This window comes from Dendrobates tinctorius, unplaced genomic scaffold (genome assembly GCF_039654945.1).
Source record: "Dendrobates tinctorius isolate UK_male_01 unplaced genomic scaffold, ASM3965494v1 ptg000116l, whole genome shotgun sequence".
Classification (NCBI taxonomy): domain Eukaryota; kingdom Metazoa; phylum Chordata; class Amphibia; order Anura; family Dendrobatidae; genus Dendrobates; species Dendrobates tinctorius.
The window spans coordinates 31006524-31029533 of record NW_027361784.1 but is presented as its reverse complement, the minus strand read 5'-3'; the positions used below and the strand labels follow the sequence as shown (position 1 = coordinate 31029533).

The following is a 23010-nucleotide window of genomic DNA, read 5'->3' as shown; positions in this document are numbered from 1 at the left end:
ACACATTAGCCAATGATGGGACAGTAGTAGTCCCATCATCCGGCTAATGTGTTGAATGTAAAAAAAAAAAAATAAATAAATTACATGCTACATACATGCTACATACATACAACATGCATACTACATGTAACATACATACTACATATATACTACATGCAACATGCATACTACATACATGCTACATTCATACTACATACTACATACATGCTACATTCATACTACATATATACTACATGCAACATACATACTACATATATACTACATGCATGCAACATGCATACTACATATATACTACATGCTACATACATACTACATATATACTACATGCATGCTACATACATACTACATATATACTACATGCATGCTACATACATACTGCATGCTACATACATACTACATGCTACATACATACCACATATATACTACATACATACTACATGCATGCTACATGCTACATACATACCACATACATACTACATACATACTACATGCATGCTACATGCATGCTACATACATAACACATATATACTACATGCATGCTACATACATACTACATGCTACATACATACCACATACATACTACATACATACTACATACATACTACATGCATGCTACATACATGCTACATACATACTACATATATACTACATGCATGATACATACATACTGCATGCTACATGCATGCTACATACATACTACATACATACTACATGCTACATACATACCACATATATACTACATACATACTACATACATGCTACATACAATACATTCATACAATACATACATAGACATACAGTACATATAACATAGAGTAACATACTTACCAATACTTGTCACATTGTTCCCCGAAGCCATTGTCTTTTACGGAATAAATATTAACATAACCACAAAAATACTCACCCACGATCCGAAGCAGTCCACGAGTGTGTCCCACGACGATCTTGGGTAGAGAACTGCAGCATCAGCTGATGCTGCCGTTCTCTACGGGCTGCAGGAATCCAATGACGGAAGGTAGGTATCCTTCCGCACTGTATTCCTCCGCCACTTAAAAAAAAAAAAGTCCCTAGTCTCACTTTATGCCATTGCTGTGTGGGAATTTCCCATCAGCTGATGCTGCAGTTCTCTACCCAAGATCGTCGTGGGACACACTCGTGGACTGCTTCGGATCGTGGGTGAGTATTTTTGTGGTTTGTTATGTTAATATTTATTCCGTAAAAGACAATGGCTTCGGGGAACAATGTGACAAGTATTGGTAAGTATGTTACTCTATGTTATATGTACTGTATGTCTATGTATGTATTGTATGTAGCATGCATGTAGTATGTATGTAGTATATATGTGGTATGTATGTAGCATGTAGTATGTATGTAGTATGTATGTAGCATGCATGTAGTATGTATGTAGTATGTATGTAGTATGTATGTAGCATGCATGTAGTATATATGTAGTATGTATGTAGTATGTATGTAGCATGTAGTATGTATGTAGCATGCATGTAGTATGTATGTAGTATGTATGTGGTATGTATGTAGCATGTAGTATGTATGTAGCATGCATGTAGTATATATGTGTTATGTATGTAGCATGTAGCATGCATGTAGCATGCATGTAGTATGTATGTAGTATGTATGTAGTATATATGTGGTATGTATGTAGCATGTAGTATGTATGTAGTATGTATGTAGCATGCATGTAGTATGTATGTAGTATGTATGTAGTATGTATGTAGTATGTATGTAGCATGCATGTAGTATATATGTAGTATGTATGTAGCATGTAGTATGTATGTAGCATGCATGTAGTATGTATGTAGTATGTATGTGGTATGTATGTAGCATGTAGTATGTATGTAGCATGCATGTAGTATATATGTGTTATGTATGTAGCATGTAGCATGCATGTAGCATGCATGTAGTATGTATGTAGTATGTATGTAGTATGTATGTGGTATGTATGTAGCATGTAGCATGCATGTAGTATGTATGTAGTATATATGTGGTATGTATGTAGCATGTAGTATGTATGTAGCATGCAGTATGTATGTAGCATGCATGTAGTATATATGTAGTATGTATGTAGCATGTAGTATGTATGTAGCATGCATGTAGTATATATGTAGCATGTATGTAGCATGTAGTATGTATGTAACATGCATGTAGTATATATGTGGTATGTATGTAGCATGTAGTATGTATGTAGCATGCATGTAGTATGTATGTAGTATGTATGTAGTATTTTTTTTTTTTTTTTTTTTTTTAACATTTAACACATTAGCCGGATGATGGGACTACTACTGTCCCATCATTGGCTAATGTGTCAATCACTGTCATGGTAGCAGGCATCGCCAGATGGGACTTGTAGTCCCATCGGACGATGCTTGCACAGATCCCCGGACATCAGCACAGCCCCCCGGCAGGCCGGCACAGCCCCCCGGCAGGCCGGTACAGACCCCCACAGGGTGCACAGACCACCGGCAGGCCGGCACAGCCCCCCGGCAGGCCGGTACAGACCCCGGGCAGTCCACACAGCCCCCGGCAGGCAGACACAGCCCCCCGGCAGGCCGGCAGAGACCCCCGGAAGGCCCGAAATGATGGCGCATCATGATGCGCACACACCGCGCATCATGATGACGTCATTTCGGCTGTCAATCAACTTTGAACTTCCGATTCCGATGCCGACTTCCGATATTGAAAAAATATCGGAAGTCGGTATCGGAATTCCGATACAGCAAGTATCGGCCGATACCCGATACTTGCGGTATCGGAATGCTCAACACTATTTATAAGTGATTCGTGACGCCACCTGTGGTGTTCGGCAAGAGAGATGTTAAGCCGACGCTGCATGCAGATCCTCTGGGACAGATGGTGTAGTGCAGCTGTGATGTTTTAGCCCTCCACAGGCAGGGCTGTAGTCCCAGGGCAGTGTAGATAAAGGGGTTAGGAAGAAGGTGCGGTGTTTGGCAAAGAGATGTAGCAGTGCTGAGGATGTTGCAGGAAGGAGGCAAGGACATAATAGGGTGCAGTTTCTTTACCTTTACTTGGCAAACACAGTCTAGGGTCCTGATTACAGATGGCACAGGAGCAGGCTAGCCTGGAAGCAACTCAGAAATCTCTCTATCAGATGGGTTGTGTAGTCTCCTTCCTAGCGCTGGCTCGAGGTACATCCAGTACTGGGTTACACTGAAGTTCCTCCTTCTTATCTTCTCTTAGAACTACCTCGTATGGCAGACTGCTGCAGCCCTCTGTCTCTCTTGGCTCACCAGTCGCTGTTGTGCCTCCGAGTCTTAGGTGGGAATAGAGCATTTACAGCTTCCTATTCCTCTGGTTTCTGTTGCAGGACCTTCAGTATCCATACAACCGTGGAGACCAGGCTCCAGATCATGCGCCATCACAAGGAGGGAGCTCTCTGTCCTCAGCTCAACCTCCAGCTTCTCTCCACACGTCTACACACGTTGCCCTCCTCACACTAACTGACTATTTCCCTTCCTGGCCCTCAGAGCGCTCTCCTCCCCCAATCCTGGTTCAGAGCTCCCTCTGCTGGCCTGGAGTGGGAACGTGTTGCATGTAAATGATTAACTGTCAGAGAGACCCTTCATTGCTTCCAAGCATGACATCACCCTCCCTGGAGCAAGGCAATACCATTGTGGCGACCATACTCCTGGGGGCGCCACATTTAATTTTTACCCGGACTCTCCAGAAGTTCTCTCAAGAGGAACTCTCCAAAATATAGGCTAATTACAGATGCATTAATGCCTTTGTCTCCCCGGGATTGACCCAGTTACACAGAACTACCTGTTTAATGATTCTCTGTCTACATACTGAGTGACGGAGAAATCTGCATTAGTGATTTCCTTAAATTAGTCTCCAGCCATTGGTGTGAGATTTGTAATTTGGGGAGAGAATGTAATCATTGTCTTACCCGTTACACTATAGAAGTCAATTGTGAACTTTTTTCAATGATTTTTATCAGACAGGAAAAGTACTAATAATTTGGTGAAGATTTATATCCAACTGGAAGGATACCTTCCCTTTCATCTCAGTCCGAGCTGGGGCTTTTACTTTCCGTGTGGAGGATCCTCACAGCTAATCTATGGGAGTTGGTGAATTTTATACTTTGTCCTTCTCCAGCATTATGTCCATGATGGATTGTTTCGCCTGACCCAAGCTTTGTCAGGACTCTGCGAAACTCATGTTGAGTTGAATGTAGAGCGTGGTGTGCATGACCAATGACTTCTTCATGCTGTTCTCCTGATTGCGGTGGCCAGTGGCTATTCTTGCATATCCGATTCAGGAGACTTGTGTGCTTCTCTTGTTTAAAAATTATACTTTAATTTTATTTTTTAAATTTTTTCCCAGCCTGGGAAAGTTATGAAACTTTGCAAATCACTTTATTATTTGATTTGTCTTCATTCCTGTAAAAAAAATTCAAGTATCTTCCAAACTCCTTTATTCCACCAGCCTGCCTTCTGCTGCAATGATATTAGAAAATAATCATTTGGAGTACAGATGATGGCAGTGATGCTTCATCTCCTGTCTTCTCCTCTGAGTGCTCTGCCTATCAGAACAATCTCCTGCCTGCAGCAGCTTCTTCCTGGAGTAGGACAGAGATGGTGAGCTGACCCATCACTGCCATCATCTGACAGCTATTAAGTCTCCTCTTAGCTTTCATTTTTTGAAAGTTAAACATTCCCAGATCCTTTAACCGTTCCTCATAGGACATACTTTGCAGTCCACTCACCATCCTGGTCTCTCTTCTCTGAACTTGCTCCCATTTTTCGATGTCCTTTATAAAATGAGTTGCCCAGAACTGGACACAGTATTCCAGATGAGGCCTGACCAAGGAGGAGTGCAGGAGGATAATAACTTCACGTGATCTAGATTCTATGCTTCTCCTAATACATCCCAGAACTGTGTTTGCCTTTTTAGCTGCTGCATCACACTGTTGACTCATGTGTAGTCAGTGATCAATTACAGCCGAGGGGCTGGAAAACTGCTGTCCTTGGGCCACACCGTGCCCACCCACTCGCTCTCTCCATAGACGCCGCTGACTGCATTGGTGAAGGAGGAGCCTCCAGCCACTTCCTCCACCAATCAGCGTGTGAAACAGCTGACGCAATGATGTCATTTCATCACGTCAGCTGTGTGCTGCGGTGCGGAGAGTCAGCACATCTGAGGCAGGGAGACAAGCAGAGCGCCGGGGAGCGGGACCGAGGTGAGTATGAGGTGTTCATTTTTTTTCATGCGTATTGGAAGTTTGGGTGGGCATGGGGATGCTATGAGGGTGTTGAGTTTTACAAGGGGAGGCTATGGGGGCCTCGTGCGGCACATTGGGAGGCTGTGTGGGGCTCGTGCTGTATATATAAGGAGGCTGTGTGGGGCTCATGCAGTGTATATAGGGAGGCTGTGTGGGGCTCATGCAGCGTATATAGGGATGCTGTGTGGGGCTCATGCAGTATATAGGGAGGCCGTGTGGGGCTCATGCAGTCTATATAGGGAGGCCATCTGGGACTCATGCAGTATATAGGGAGGCTGTGTGGGTCTTATGCAGTCTATATAGGAAGGCTGTGTGGGGCTCATGCAGTATATATAGGGAGGCTATGTGGGGCTCATGCAGTGTATATAGGGAGGCTGTGTGTGGCTCATGCAGTGTATATATAGGGAGGCTGTGTGGAGCTCATGCAGTGTATATAGGGAGTCTGTGTGGTGCTCATGCAGTGCATATAGGGAGGCTGTGTGGGAATCATGCAGTATACATAGGGAGGCTGTATGCGGCTCATGCAGTGTATATAGGGAGGCTGTGTGAGGCTCATGCAGTGTATATAAGGAGGCTGTGTGGGGCTCATGCAGTATATATAGGGAGGCTGTGTGGGGCTCATGCAGTTTATATAGGGAGACTGTGTGGGGCTCATGCAGTGAGTAGAATTAATTTCGTCATATTGGTGCGGCCCTCCACAGCAGTCACTGTCTCTCATGTGGCCCCTCAGGAAATTTAATTGCCAACTCCTGTTCTATTAGTATACCCAAGTCTTTTTCACACGTGCTGTTGCTTAGTTCTATTCCTCCCATTCTATAGATGTAATTTGTTTTTCTTGCCCAGATGCAGAATCTTGCATTTCTCCCTGTTAAACACCATTCTATTAGTCACTGCCCATTGTTCAAGCTTATCTAGATCCTTCTGAATCCTTTCTCTGTCTACTGTTAGCTGTCCCTCCTAGCTTTGCATCGTCTGCAAATTTGATCAGTTTACCTTCAGTTCTCTTATCTAGATAACTTATAAAAATGTTGGACAACACTGGGGACAGGACAGAAACTTTTTTTTCATATCGTGTCCCAATAATATAATACATCCAAATAATACTTCACATAATACTGCCATAATATTTTCATTTAATCTCCATCTAATATGCTGTAGCCGTGTAATACTTATAATACTGTCTAGTAAATCCTACATAACGCTACTATGCAGTGTCTGTATAGTTTGCTGTATGCAAATAAAAATGTCATATAGTTTCCACATTATACTTCCATATAGATTATATATCTAAACATACTCCCATAATAATACCATACAGCAACCATATAATGTAATAATCAGATAATACTCAATAAATAGTCCACATATACAGCCGCATAGCTCCTGTATAATACTGTCAGATAGTGTGTATATAATTTGCTGTATCCAAATGCTAATAATGTCATGTATTTCCCACGTAATACTACTATATAGTATATACAAATAATACTTCCTTAAGGATTGCAAATACTGCAGCCAAAGACCTCCCACATAAGGTTTTCTTATAGTGTCCTTATAAGATACTGTATCCAAATAATACTGTTATATAATTCTCACATGATTGCAAAATAAAATGCCCATATAATACGCCATAACCAAAGATTACTCCATAAAAAGTCTATATAATACTGCCATATCATTCCCACATAATACTACCAAATAGTGCCTATATAACTTAATATATTCATAGTGTCATAGAATGTTAGAGAATGTAATAGGTCCTAGTCCTGGTAATAAAAGGTATTGTGTATGTGGTCTATCCTGGCCCCGGGGGTCCGGTACGGGGACTTTTCAATACTAAAAATTTAACGATTTAACTTCTATCATTGATCAGTGATCTTCCCTGGGGGTAACGAGTCCGGGGGAAGGGGGGATGCTGACATCAGCGCTTGTACTGGACTGATGAATGATTGACAGCTGAGCCCTGGGGGTCTGCCCTGAAGCTGGACGGAGAACTGACCACTGCAGACCCTAATACAATGTATGTCTGTGCTCAGGAAGACGCTGCAGAGCTGAGGATGGCAGTTTTGCATTTATGGTGATAGAACAATGACGCGCTCCTTTTTTCCTAAAATTCACGGAAAAGACACAATCATGTTTTTAGTTGCAGAATTCCAACTTTTCAATACTGAAAACGCTGCATAAAATATGCGCACACAAAAAAAGTTGGAACTTGACTTCAATTTATTTTTTCTTGCCCCGTTATCAGTCATTACAGCTGATTGATGGTCTACAAACATTTTTTGCCGCAGTGATGAGGACCTGCAGATCCATGTAGATCTCCGATTGCGTCTTATGATGGTACAGAAGTGCCATAAGTTGTCGAATTTCGGTTTAGTGCCCCTTTAAGTTTCAGATATGAGGACCTTTAAGTGCAGAACTAATTGGTGTAAAGTCTTAGAGGAAGTGGTAAGTCTTCTAACAGCTGAGATTGGCCCCCAACAGATGGTTCACGTTTAGGTCGGACACTTCAGGGTCTAATTATCACATACACGACAATAAAGAGATGGTAGAACTCAAGGATCCTCATCATGTAGAAAGCACACAGCACTGGTAGACCCCCAAACTCTGCTGTGAGAGGACGGCCCACTACTCTACTCAATGCCCGATGCCCACTGATGCCCCATTGTTCTACTTATCCCTTATGGCTTTTCCACGTCTATTCGACTTTTACTATGACAGCCCGAAACAACTGTACTCAGGGTCTAATGGGCCCACCATAAAATCACGTTGTTTGTCAGTAGGACTTCAGAGGTGACCTACGACCCCCAATCATTAAATTTTATAAGGCCCGGAGGGGGCAATAAAGAGGCAAAAAAAGAATGTGTGACGGGCAACGATGGTGACCAGTATGGACTGGTGTAATATGCAGATTACGGTGTATATCACTGATACAATTCATATAACAAACTGCATGAATATGTTTGAGAATACAAAGCTGGACGAGTGCACTCTATTTAAAGGGGTTGACGACTATTTTCCTTTGGGAATTAACTAAATGATAAAATACGCAATACTTAGCCCTTTAAGCCATGTTACCGCCCATACATTTGATCAGTTATCGTCTGTGACCAATCATTGACCTCAACGGTGATACCACACCATCTAAGCTCGTGACTGCAGCGGCCACGTCCGTAATTCTGGGTAGGCTGGTGTCTGATGCCCAATAATCTGATACTTATGACCTAACCTAAGGATGACACCTGAGAACAAAGCAATTCACCCAACAGGGTCTAATGGCCAGGTCAGTATTCCTTGGCCACCAGACTGACCACCTCCTACTTGTCAGACTTCCCTGCATTTTTTTCTTATTTGTAGGTCATCAAAAAAACCTTGGGGATGTTGACAGGTAGGAGGTGAGTTGCTGGTAGCCCACCGCCTCTCTGCATAATCATCATCATTAATACCTCATTGCTCGTGAAGGTATATTTGCAGCCAGATTTGGAACATCTAGGAAAAGCCACTTGACCATTTCCCAGAGATGTCTCAGCACTTTCCCTCTTGAGTTAATGGAAATGTTTTCTACATCCCTGAGTAATGTCTCCATGTTTGAGCTCCGACTCAAACAAGTGGAAGAAATAACGAGCCCTTGTCTCGACAAATAAGCAAGAAGATGATCGAGTTTAGGTACAGCAGAGGTTAGCACTAATGCACTGATGTGAGAAAAGCACCGAAGCGCGGAGATATTGGCCTTGGAGATAGAGGCTATTGTTAGGCCCTGCCGTAATTTCTGCTTCTTGAACCTGCTAGGATTTACCTAGTGATCTGTAAATATTCACTGGGATCAGAGGATTGAGGAAAGGATAAAAGAACCACCAGAAAAAGGAAAATGGGGGGGGGGTGGAAAGAATGAAGAGAAAGAAGGATGGAAGAAAGGAAGGACGGAAGGAAGGAAATAAAGAGAAAGGAAGGAAGGAATGCTTATAGGGGATTGTTTAGGAGTTGGGTGAAAACCTCTATGTGAACAGAAGTTACTGGCCGGTTGTCAGTAACAGAGCAGGAGTATTTAATATTAGGCGCTATGACTCCGGCCCTGATATTCACAGGTTGGAGTAAATGTTGGAGACAAAATTTAGCTCCCGGCTATCAATGTGTCCTGATCAGGCAGAAGAACCTCTGGTGTGAGTTGTGTCTGGACTCTTTGCTCCCAATTAAGCCATTGAAGACACCATCGCTGGTTTCCTCCTTTGTGAGGCTTTGTCGTCTTTACTGCACTGACTTCAGTTGTTGCTTGTTTGTGGCTCTTTTTGCCTTATGTTTTATCTTGATCCTGTGCTGTGCGGCTCGATGGCATCAAGATCTGGTGATGAGTCGGCCATTGCAGAATATTCTACCTCTTTGCTTTCGCAGGATGTTTTGGGTCATTGTCCATCTGTCCTGTGAAGCGCCGTCCAATCATTCTTGCTGCATTTGGTTGAATCTGAGCAGAACCTATCACCCTGTACACACAGGATTCACCCGACTGCTTCTGTCTTCCCTCACATCAATATCCACTAGTGACTCGGTGCCATTGGAGGCAATGCATGCCCACATCATCACACCACCTCCACCATGTGCTACAGAGGATGCGCTGGGCTTTGGATCATGAGCCATTCCAAGCCTTCTCCATACTTTCTTTTTCCCATTATTCTGGTACAGGTTGGTCCTGGTTTCTTCTGTCCTATGAACGCTTTTCCAGAACTGGGCGGCTTCTTTGGATTTTTTTTGGCAAGGTCTAATCTGATATTTCAAGGCTGATTAATGGTGTGCACCTTGTAGTGAACCCTCTCTATTTGCTCTCATGAAGTCTTTCAAATCTAATAGCACATCCAGATGATTGTGGATCCCAAGAGTTTTACACTTCATGATTATTGGGTCATTTCAATAAATTAGAATTGCCACCCAAGATGTCCAGAAATCACAGGAAAATGGCCGGTCCTCCCGGTGATCTGCTCCCCGTCACTGACTGTTCCCTTGATAAATGGCTATATAACAATTTATAGGCGAGAGTTGGCAACTAAGGATGAACAAACGCGTGGAAATTTGGGTTCTGGTACCTGACCCGAACTTTAGTCCAAAGTTTGGCACGGGTATCCAATCTGTACCAGAATTTGAACAAGAACAAAGCCCCATTGAAAACAACAGAGACCCGAACTTTGAATCTGGAGAGAAATGATCTCTTTTCTCCTGGAACGTCTGAACTTTGTCATGGACTTCCTGGAGAAGAACGTGTTCGGCGTTTAGTTCTGGACACTAACTGTCCGGTACCATCCCCAAACTTTTACGTTCGGGTTTGCTCATCTCTACGGAGGACGATACCTCCAGGATTTGAGTGGATTACACGAGCGCAGCACAGCTGACCTGTGACCCTCGGCACGGAAATACCAGACCGGAGGGATTTGTAATAGAGTAAAAATCCAATACTTCTTCTAAAATGGAAAATGCCAAAACTTAGTTTCAACGAGAAAGCCCAAAAGGCTACAACATGAATATTTAATAGGCCATTAAAGCAAATGAGAGGCAATATGCAAAACTCCAGTAATAGATCTCCGAATCATCCATATATGTACTGTACTCACTAATATATAGCGCCATCATATACCACAGCGCTGTACAGACATCTTCATCACTGTCCCCATTGGGGCTCACAATCTACATTTCCTATCAGTATGTGTTTGGTGTATGGAAAGAAACCAGATAACCCACAGGAAATCCACGCAAACACGGGGAGAACATACAAACTCCTGACGATTGTCGTCCTCGGTGAGATTTGAACTCTCAAATCGAATTCCTAAAAATTTGGATTAGCTAGATTTTAAGAAAATTCTAACCGTATTTAAGTTTTAGAATTGGTTTGCTCAGAGTGCAATACTTTATTTCCCCTGCGGGAGTGCTGCAGAAAAAATAATCACCTGCTACTAAGTTCCTCTACATCACTCCCAATCACTCAGGGTTTTAGTAGGCAAAATTGCAAGAGTCGAAAACCTGTTCATGGTTGCTCATGCATCTGGATCCAAATAGGCAAGAAACACACTTTTTATTGTAGATTTTGTTTTTTACCCTTCCCTTTAAATTCTCCACATTTGCTGATGCAGTGTTTTCCCCAGTGTTTGCAGACATGAGGATCCTGACTTCAGGCTTTTACATTTCGTTCCTTCCCTAATAGCTGCCGTACAAGAAGGAACAATGGGACTGATAGAAGCAGATACAGTCTGTCATCCCGGCTTTTACAGCGGATGATCACAGCTGATGTTTTGATCCTTTGTGTCGGTCTTGCAGGTACTTGCTTGTGGAGAGCAGCCAGGAATTAAAATCCTTATTATTCGGATGGTTGTTTTGATGTCATTATGTGTAGAAAGCCTGGGGGGGGGGGTGACTCATTTCCCCTCACTGTTATTCTGTTAGGTACTCAGGCAACTTTTTATTTAAAGGGGCGCTCGGACCGGCGTGTGCGGCGGCATAGAAATACATGTAGCCGCACACTCCGGTCCGAGTGCCGGCGGCAGCGCCAGGTTTTCATGCGAGAGACTCGCAAGTGAGTATGAGCCCTTACTCGACTCTCTAATCTGCTTTCTGAATCATTTTTTCGTAGGTTTTCGAGATCTCTGCTCGCTGTGATCCTATGGGAATCTTAATTGTGTACCTAAAGCCCCGGGGAAAAAAAAAGTCCTAATGCGTATCCCAACGGCTGTGCGGTCCCTTGTGCCAAATTAGCCTTTAGGGTCCATTTTTTTTCTTAGCCCCTTTAGCGTCCATCAACTTCCTTCGGTCACAGAAAAGTAAAAAAGTTGCAGTGAACAATTGGGCACTGAAAAATTGGAAATTTTTCAAAAAGGGGGCACCGAAAAGAAGTGCATTAAGTGGGCACTGGGCCGTTTTTTGGCCCTTTATGTGCCACCCCATCAGTGCCCAGGTGACCTCATTTTTGCATTCTGACTAATTTGCGGCAAGACTGGAGGACTGATGTGACGGTGGATTAGAAGCATTTGTGAGGTTGAGAGACTCATTGGTGGTGGTAGCGGGGCTCCCACTGCGTCTGGGTGACCGGAGCCTTGCACAGCCGCACTGATCTCACATAGCTAAGGCCTCTTTCACACATCAGTTTTTTGCCTTCAGGCGCGATCCGGCTTTTTTTGGAAAAAACGGATCCGGCAAAATGCAATGCCGGATCCGGTTTTTCCCCATTGACTTGCATTAGCGCCGGATCGCGCCGGATGGCATTGCGTTTCATCCGTTTTTTGCCGGATCCGGCAACTTGTCTCATTCCGGCGTCTTGAAAAAACGTCTACTGTAACGTTTTTTGTCTCCGGCGAAAAAGCCGGAAGCACCGGATCCGGCGCTTCCAGCTTTTTGCTACAATGAAAGTCTATGGGTGCCGGAATGCGCCGGATCCAGAAAAAGACGGATCCAGCAACCGGATCCGGGTTTTTTAAGTCTGCGCATGCTCAGATCCAATTGGCCAGCCGCCAGGAACAGAGACGGATCCAGCAAAAAAACGGATCCGTTTCTACAGTTCTCCAAAATTTATGCCGGATCCGTTTTTTCTAAAAAAAGCCGGATCCTGCCTGACGGCAAAAAACTGATGTGTGAAAGTAGCCTAAGGGTGGAACTGCATACGCTAACGGTATCCATAGGTTCGATGGAGCATCCTGCACTCCCACAAAGAATTAATGCGGAAAGACTGTTGTAAAATAAAACAATTGGTGAAAGTGGAAAACCCCTTTAAGCAGCCAGATTACCATCATTGACTGGAGTATGTCCAGGAATAATGGTTAGGCGCTGACTACTGCCCAAAAGCTGACATTCACTTCAATCCTTACCCATTCCAACTGGCATTATTAATGCGGACAGTCTTTGTTACGAAGTCACCGTGTAGGCGTGGCCTGTACTCAGGGGTGGGGTGTATGCATATAGTCTTTCTTTAAGGATAAAAAAAATCAAAAACAAAAACTCTTTAATTAAAAAAATACCCTTTATCCCCCTTTTCATGGCCATGAAATAAGGTTGGAGTTTATGGTAATTTTCTTCAAGCATGGGCGTTTCTCTTAATTTGAAGGAGTTCCCAAACTAAGCAGGGGCAGGGCTTAAATTTTTTGTTTTTTATATTTTTTTGTTTGTTTTTTTACTTAATATGCAAATATTGATAAGTGTTTTTTAAACATGTATTCCTAGGTGTATTTGAGAAGATATCGTGACGATGGTGACAGCACAATAACGGGCTCATATCACAACCCGGCCCAGAGTCGTGCTGCACCTGTTTTCTACCATAGAAAGTTCTTTGTGGAATCCTTGAGATCGGAACTTTTGAAGAAGATAATGCAGATGTATCCTCCCGTTATTCCTTACATTCCAGATATTGCAACACACAAACTAACAACTGGCAGGTGGCACAGGATGGGTGAGCCGGGCGCAGGACTGGCGTGTAGGAGAGAGAGAAACTCAGCAGCTGCCAGAAGTGAAAGATCACACAGCAAAACGTTGTAGCCTGGAGGGGAACAGAAAGAAGAGGTTACATAGTGTTTCTCGGCTTCATTCTCAGATTTGCATGTTCTGGCCGAGAACCCAGGGAAAAATGTTACACCGAAGACATTGAACTTATCAAAAATTATTTTTTTATAACATCCACAAGTGATTACATTTAAAGGGGAACCTTCTACAAACATTGCTGCAACCAGCGGGCACAGCTGCTACTGTACCTCTAAGATTGGGGCTGCAGCTCTTCCTGTTCTGATTGACTTCTGTCTGTGAACACAAGCCCCCCATATGTTCAACCAGAAGTCAGCACAAAGAAGGGTGATTATTGTGCTGCAGCGTGAGCTGAAAAAATAGAAATAAATAAAACTTTTATGTTCAAGAAGAATAGAAATAATCTGCCCAGGATAGAGGATGTGAGAAACATAAGACAGCGGGTGCATAAATGGAGTGATCAGAGCACTATGGCAAAATAAACGATGGACCTCTATAATACTGTTCTCATATCTGTACTTCATATGGTGACATCACAGTGTACCTTACCCCATTACTGTGAGCAGTGTCACTGTGTGCACTATTGCTGTACTATGAGGTTACTGCGTGCATTATCCCATTGCTGAAAGCTCACTATGTGCATTATTGCTGTGCTTTGACATCACTGAGTGCATGATCCCATTACTGTGAGCTCACTGTGTGCATTATTGCTGTGCTATGACATCAATGTGTGCATTATTGCTGTGCTATGACATCACTGAATGCATCACCCCATTACAGTGAGCTCACTGTGCATTATTGCTGTAGTATGACATCACTGTGTGTATTACCTCATTACTGTGATCTCACTGTGTGCATTTTTTGCTGTGCTATGACATCACTGTGTGCATTCTTGCTGTGCTATGACATCACTGTGTGCATTCTTGCTGTGTTATGACATTATTGTATGTATTATTGCAGTGCTATGACATCACTGTGTGCATTATTGCTGTGCTATGACATCACTGTGTGCATTGTTGCTGTGCTATGACATCACTGTGTGCATTATCCCTGCCTTGTTATCAGAGGTGTAACTAGAAGTTCCATTTATATAAGGGAGCAAATTTAGCTATTAGTTTATATTGAGGAATTGTAATTCATGCAATTATCCATAAAACTAGATCAAGGAATGATAAGAAATAATATGGTGGCATTGTAGACCTCACATCACCGCTCATTCTTCTACCTGCCATATGAGGTCTCACATCACCGTATGACAACTTATGAAATCCTACAAACAGCTCCTGGAAATCCCCCATTATATTGATGGAACTGACTTTAAAAAAACCTTAAAACTGGGGAAATCCCTCTAATATCTGTGATCCTGCTGCCAAAAATGAAGCGTTTTTTTATTTATTTTTTTTTTATTTTCCCCATCTGTGAACTTGACTGAACTTTACACAGAGATGACCTGAGATGGAATGTGACAAGAGAACAGCGGGACCCAGATGTCCTCTACAGAACGAAGCTCAGGGACGGACGCTCCGGTGCGGGCAACAGTGTCACTGGTTCAGTAGACGCCAGCGAGCTTGGTGCATCCCCGCACCTGCCGAGGACCAGCGCCAGCTGAATGATGGATGAGCAGATACAACCCCGGCCAACACTCCACGATGATAATGACTCATGCGCTGCGAAATTAACTGTTCTGATTGCAAAAGCAATATGATGGTCATTTTGGGATTTTCCAATGTAAGAGTTAAAATTGCACAAAGATGCTAATAGGACCAATAAGGAGAACGCAGCCGGTACATCCACAGGCCGAGAAGAAGACAAATATCCCACTAAGGTTTCTGACTCAGTCTCACAAAGGGTTGTCCAGTTTTAAAAATATATATATTAGCTTATTTTAGAAACAGCGCCACTCTTGTCCAGAGGCTGTGTCTGGTATTGCAGCTTCTTTACACTTTAGACAAATGGATCATGAAGGTAAAATTGAAAGCTGGTGCTAATCAATCCGCAGGACCAGGTGTACTGACCATGTCAGTAATCTGTGGTCGCTGGATGGAAGGGTCTTACGTGACGACATGGCGAGATGTCATTGCAATGTGACGACGAGACGCTGCGGCGGTTTATCAAGAGGGATGCCGGCAAGTAGGGGGCGACCGCAGATTGGCACCGACTATAACTGATATCACAGGATGATACACAGCAGCATCTGATACCCACCGAGCCCACAGACTAATGCCTGTGAACCCTGGTGGGCGCACGGCATGCAAAAATGCTCTCAGAATTCAGGGAGGGCATATTACAGAAGAGTAAAATCTCCCAGAACTTAAAGTCAAGAGATTTTTGCACAAATTTGCCTGAAAAAAATATTCAATTTGAATTGGACTTAGTAAATTTGATGCAAATTGAATCTGCTAGGAAAGGCAAAGGAATAATAAAAATAATAATAATACTCACACTCCTTTCCCACTTTTTTTAATTTCTTCTCAACTTTTAAAGGGAATCTTTCAGAAGATTTTTGCTTTGTAATTTGAGAGAAGCTTGATGTAGGGAAAGAGACCCTGATTCCAGCAATGTGTCACTTACTGGACTGTGTTTTGCTGTTTAAATAAAATCAATATTTTATCAGCAGGAGATTATCACTCCAGGACTAGGTGTCATATGACTCCTGGTTCAAGCACACACCCAGCATTCCAGAATTGATTAGCAGAAATACATTGTATCCAAAAATCTGCCAATCAGAGGTGTGGGTGGGGTTATACACAGAAATCGGCCAATCAGAGGTGTGGGTAGGGTTATACACAGACATCTGCCAATCAGAGGTGTGGGCGGGGTTTCTCAGAGCTCAGCATTCCTAGATCTGCAGCAGAGAAAACTGTGATTCAAAACTACAGCACCCAGTAAACTAAGTGATACATCACCAGAAGCAGGCTCTCTGCCCCTAAACCATGATGCTATCAGTTTACATGGCAAATGCCTGCTGACAGATTTCTTCACTACTAGTCACACAATGGAAAAATGTAATGAATGCTTCAAAACAAAATATGGAACAGATGGGGATCTGCCTAATCTTAGGGAGGCCCTTTTGGCTACCTCCGATTTCATAGCCAAGATACAACTCTTACCTCTTCAGCTGTATCTTCAAGTCCCATTTTTATAGTCCATCCTTGACCAAAAAAGGGGTTTCCCACTGGCCCAAGCTCTGACTCTGGAGGACTAAGCACAACCTTGTATTATATGGTCACCCATTCATCTGATTGGGAGCTATGTAGTAACGCATTTGCCCAGTAGAGGTCACTGCTCTGTGTGGCTTTCTCCGGAGGTCACCGATGATCACCAGGGGTTTTACCTGTTCGATCAGTTGATCTGAATGGGCTGAACTGATGGAAAGTTTCCTTTTCGTGTAACCATAGGGTGCAGCCGGTGAAATCCGCATTCTTGTCATTTGCCTGCAGCGGTGAGGCCGATTATTATAGAACACATAAATACAATCTGTCATAAGGCAATTGTTACCTTGTCATGATCACGGCGCAGAACCCGGGCAGATCAATATCAGCAGAAGTCAAAGTAATGGAAGAATAAGTAACTTTTCATGTTAGATCCTTTTCCCCAGGAATAAGATAAGATCTGTGACCGGTAACAGTAAATATGATCTATGGATTATAGGAGAGATTGGATTAAAGAACGACTTCCTGCCCGGGAAGAATCGCAGACTCATTTACATACGACCTCCAGAAACCCGGACACCTGGAGAACAGAGGTAAATCAGGATGTGGCACGCAGACAGTGTGATTTGCCGTGAGTTCTGCAAGAGGACTTCTTCTCCCATGGGCATTGATGATGACTGGTACCAGAATTTATGGTTGTATTCAACATTATCGGATGCTCGCCCTCATTTGTGTGAATGTATCCGAGATGCAACATTAGACATTACTTTTCCAGGTCTCTTATGTGCCAGACCACTCCCCCGAGGATCTTATGATGTTAGACTCCTCCTTCTTAAGCTCTTCAGGGGTTGACTTCAACTGGACCAACCATTACGACTTGTCACACCACTCCTCTTGCATCCTAGGTGTCAGACCACTCATTCTCTTGCATCCTAGGTGTCAGACCACGCCTTCTCTTGTATCCTAGGTGTCAGACCACTCCTTCTCTTGCATCCTAGGCATCAGACCACTCCTTCTCTTGCATCCTAGGTGTCAGACCACGCCTTCTCTTGTATCCTAGGTGTCAGACCACTCCTTCTCTTGCATCCTAGGTGTCAGACCACGCCTTCTCTTGCATCCTAGGTGTCAGACCACTCCTTCTTTTGTGTTCTAGGTGTCAGGCAGCTCCTTTTCTTGCATCCTAGGTGTCAGACCACTCCTCTTGTATCCTAGGTGTCAAACTACCCCTTATCTAGTGTCCTAGGTGTGAGATCACGCCTTCTCTGGTGTCCTAGGTGTCACACCACTCCTCTTGCATCCTAGGTGTCAGATCACGCCTTCTCTTGTGTTCTAGGTGTCAAACCACTCCTCTTGTATCCTAGGTGTCAGACCACCCCTTATCTAGTGTCCTAGGTGTCAGACCACTCCTTTTCTTGTGTCCTAGGTGTCAGACCACTCCTTCTCTTGCATCCTAGATGTCAGACCACTCCTTCTCTTGTATCCTAGGTGTCAGACCACTCCTTCTCTTGCATCCTAGATGTCAGACCACTCCTTTTCTTGTGTCCTAGGTGTCAGACCACTCCTTCTCTTGCATCCTAGATGTCAGACCACTCCTTCTCTTGTATCCTAGGTGTCAGACCACTCCTTTTCTTGTGTCCTTGGTGTGAGACCACTCCTTTTCTTGTGTCCTAGGTGTGAGACCATGCCTTCTCTGGTGTCCTAGGTGTCAGTTCACCCCTTCTCTAGTGTCCTAAGTGTCAGACCACTCCTCCTCTTGTATCCTAGGTGTCAGACCACTCCTTTTCTTGTGTCCTTGGTGTCAGACCACTCCTTTTCTTGTGTCCTTGGTGTGAGACCACTCCTTTTCTTGTGTCCTAGGTGCGAGACCACGCCTTCTCTGGTGTCCTAGGTGTGAGACCACGCCTTCTCTAGTGTCCTAGGTGTCAGACCACTCCTCCTCTTGTATCTGAGGTGTCATAGCACTCCTTTTCCAGCTTTCCTATATATCTGATCTACTTCTTTAATTCGATTTGGTGTAAGACTTACTCTCCTTTTTTTCAACTTTTGGCTTCATACCACTCATTCTTCAGCTTCCAAAGTGTCAGAACACTTGCTTTAAAACCTAATTATCTCATATCAATATATTTTATATAGCTATTATCACAATTATCTATTTATCCATCTATTCATCCATCCAGTGCAAGGAGCTAAGATCAATAGGACAGTTGCTATTTGTCATGGCATCTGAACAGAGGAGATGTGACTTATAGAATAAGTCTAAAAAAAAGAAAAACTGAGAGTATCAGTTCTGTCCGATCACTGTGTCTAGTACAGGAGAGAGCCCTGCAACCATGAGTGGCGGGGTGTGCGAGCAGTCTCTGCCTCCATTTCCATCCAATGTGACGCTCATTATTTATTGCTGTCATGAATCAGTGGAAATGGCTTTGTTGTCCATTATATCTTCCCAGCTGGACTCACACACACATAAACAGCTCCATGAATTTTCTTACATCACTACTGGAGAGGTTTTATCTCCAGTTTAAGTTTCATCAAGTGAGAATCCAACGTAGAAATCCAAGTCTCACATATATGAGCTTGTATTTAGTGAAAGTAGAATGTTATGAGATCTAATCATGCATCCTGGCTATATATATATATATATTGGCAAAATTTTGGGCCCTATTGAGACTCTGCCCCAGCTCCGCCTCCACCCTTTGAACTTTCCATAGTCCCACAGTCCACCCTTGGAAAAACTCCACTTTTGCACCACGTCCTCACCAATCACACATTAACAGTTCCCATTGAACACCATATTACATACATAGCCATCAAATTTTGCTTTGGCCGAACAATTTTTTTAAGCTGCCACTATGACAAGGTAGACTCTTCTGGCCGGGCTCTAGTTTACTCTAACCTATTAAAAATGTCTTAAAATATAAATACATAAAAAGAGTATTGGGTATTTTTTTCTTTAAGGGAATAAGTCACATACATTTTTAAAATGACCAATAATACCACATACATGGGACAAATACTGTCACAACATGTCCAGACCACACATTACCACCACATAGTGACTGAACAATACCACATACAAGGAACAAATACTGCCACTCCATGACCAGACTACATATTACTACCACATAGCCACCGAATAAACCACATATAAGGAACAAATACAGCCATACTAAAACCATGCCGACCGAATTATACCACACACAAGGAAGAAATACCACCACACCATGACCAGACCACATATTATCACCACATAGTGACCAAATAATACCACATACAAGGGACAAATACAGCCACACCATGACCAGACCACATATTACCAGCACATAGTAACCAAGTAATACCACATACAGGGACAAATACTACCTCATCGTAAACAGATCACATATTACCTTCACATAGTCACTGAATACTGATCATAAATAAAATAAACAATGCTAATATTACCATAAGTGCCATTATACACAGGAGCTCTATACATAGTATACAGTGTATAGAATAAGAGTACAGGTAATACAGCAACTCACCAGTGACGTTACTCACAGCAGTTCTGTATATAGTGTCAGTGTACAGATAATGCAGTGACATTATAAACAGGAGCTCTGTATATAGTCTATAATGTACAGGTAATACAGTGATCACCAATGACATTATGCACATGAGCTCTGTATATAGTCTATAAAGGTAATACAGTGATCACCAGTGATATTATACACAGTAGCTCTGCATATAATGTAGAGTATACAGGTAATACAGTGGTCACCAGTGATATTATACACATGACCTCTGTATATAGTGTACAGGTAATACAGTGATCACCAATGACATTATACACAAGAATTCTGTATACAGTATATAGTGTAAGTATACCTGTAAAGATTCATTAGTGACATCTCCAGTTGAAGATTCTCATTTTCGATTCTCTTCTTCATCCAACGCAGGCCGCCATCACTTCTTCCAGCCAGGACTTGTCTCTGCAGAAAATAACACACAATTATCTAGAGCACCATTTCCAAAGTACATTCCCCAATTTTCCCACAAGTTCTGCACTACGTGAGATGAAGAAAAAAAGTGACATATTGCCACCCTGCACAGAAACAGGATTCTCACACTGAAAGCAGCATCCTCAAAAGTAAAATACATCACAGCAGTAATAATATCCCTTAATTAGCCACTACAGTAATAATGTCCCCCATCCTGGCCTCTATTTGTCTCATTCCTAGCCCCCTTGTGTCTCATTCCTGGGCCCCTTGTGTCTCATTCTTGGCCTCATATGGTTTCCCATCCAGGCCCACATGTCTCCATCCTGGCCATATATGTTCTCCCATTCTGCCCCCATATGTCCTACGATCCTGGCCCCATGTGTCTCAATTTTACCACAGTATGTTCTCCCATCCATGTGTTTCCATTCTGCCCCCAGGCCCCATATGTTCTCCCATCCTGGTCCCATGTGTCTCCATCCTGCCCCCAGTCCTTATATGATGCCCCATCATGGCCCCATGCATCTCAATCCTGCCCCCAGGTCTCATATGATGTCCAATCCTGGTACCATGTGTCTCCATCCTACCCTCATATTGTCGCGTAGACTTGTCCTGTGTGATGCGACCCGCAGGTCAGTAACTAAAACGACAAGACAAACAAGGGAACACCAGGGACACAGTTACAATGGTGGGCCCTGCAATAGGGAACGGGGACGTGGACACCTTCTGCACTCTCCTGAGGCTGTGTCCCTGAACACTCCTAACGTTCCCTATACAGGCTCTTCACCTGTCGCCGACCAGGGTACCTGAATCCCTCACTAGCCCTGCACCTATCCCTTACTAGGGAACTGGCTAGTGCAGACACTGGTCCCACCAATGTACTAATTTAACATTAGGGGAAAACAACAAACAGGGAAAACAAACAAATTAGCTTTCTCTGTTGCCAATGCTCCTGAGGCAACCGGATACAGCTTCCAACTGAACAGCTGAAACACCAAAGCTTTGGATGAGCTGCAAAGCACTGCTCACAATAGCTCCTCTCTCCTCCAAGGTTGGTTAGGAAATGACCAGTATCATCAACAGGTTTCAGAGCACCTGACACCCTTTTATAGGAAGGAGGGGAGGGTTAACACCTGGCTAATTTACACATGTAGTAAACCCAGCGGCCACCGGGGACAACCCATTAGCAGCAACCAAGGTTGTAATAACCCCAGCGGCCACCGGGGGGGGCAAAAACCTATTAGCAGCCACTAAGGTTGTAACAACCCCAGCGGCCACCGGGTGCAAAAACTAACATTAAGCCAGAGGCTTGAAGGAAAAAAAAAGGTTATGTGTAAGCCCAGATCTGCCACAGATTCAAACATGGATTGTGACACATATGTTCTTCCATCCTGGCCCCATGTGTCTCCACCCTGCCCCCAGGCCCCATATGTTTTCCCATCCTGACCCCAAGTGCCTCTATACTGCCACCAGGTTCCATATGTTCTCCCATCCTGGCCCCACGTGTCTCCATTCTGTCCCCAGATCCCATATGTTGTACCATCCTGGCCACAAACTCCATATGTTCTCCCATCTTGGCCCCCCGTGTCTCCATATGATGCCCCATCTTGGTCCCATATGTTTCCATCCTGCATCCTGCCTCTGGACTCTGTATGATGTCCCATCTTGGCACCATGTGTCTCCATCCTACCCTCATATGTTCTTCCATCCTGGCCCCATGTGCCTCCATACTGCCAACAGGTCCCATATGTTCTCCCATCCTGGCACCATGTATCTCCATCCTGTCCCCAGGCCCCATGTGTCTCCATCCTGCCCCCAGATCCCATATGTTTTCCCATCCTGACCTCAGGTCTCATATGATGCCCCATCTTGGTCCCATGTATCTCCATCCTGCCCACTGACCCCACATGATTTCCCATCCTGCCCCCAGGACCCTATATGATGTCCCATCTTGACACCATGTGTCTCCATCCTGTCCCCAGGCCCCATATGATCTCCCATCATGGCTCCATGTGTCTCCATCCTGCCCCCAGGTCTGATATAATCCCCATCTCATATAATGGTCGCATGTGCTTCCATCCTGCCTACTGACCCCATACGATTTCCCATCCTGCCCCCGGAGCCTGTATGATGTCCCATCTTG

At 43.8% G+C, this 23010-nt stretch overlaps 1 long non-coding RNA gene across 1 annotated transcript in view; it reads right to left on the bottom strand.

Moving 5' to 3' along the window:
* Window positions 1-7462: 7462 nt before the first annotated feature.
* LOC141101313 (uncharacterized) overlaps window positions 7463-23010 on the bottom strand; it is a 35979-nt gene continuing 20431 nt past the window's right edge. Inside the window, exons 2-3 of the long non-coding RNA XR_012234936.1 lie at window positions 20758-20861; window positions 7463-13760 (exon numbers count right to left, since the gene is read on the bottom strand). This is a non-coding gene — a long non-coding RNA (uncharacterized lncRNA). The remainder of the gene's footprint in view (window positions 13761-20757; window positions 20862-23010) is intronic.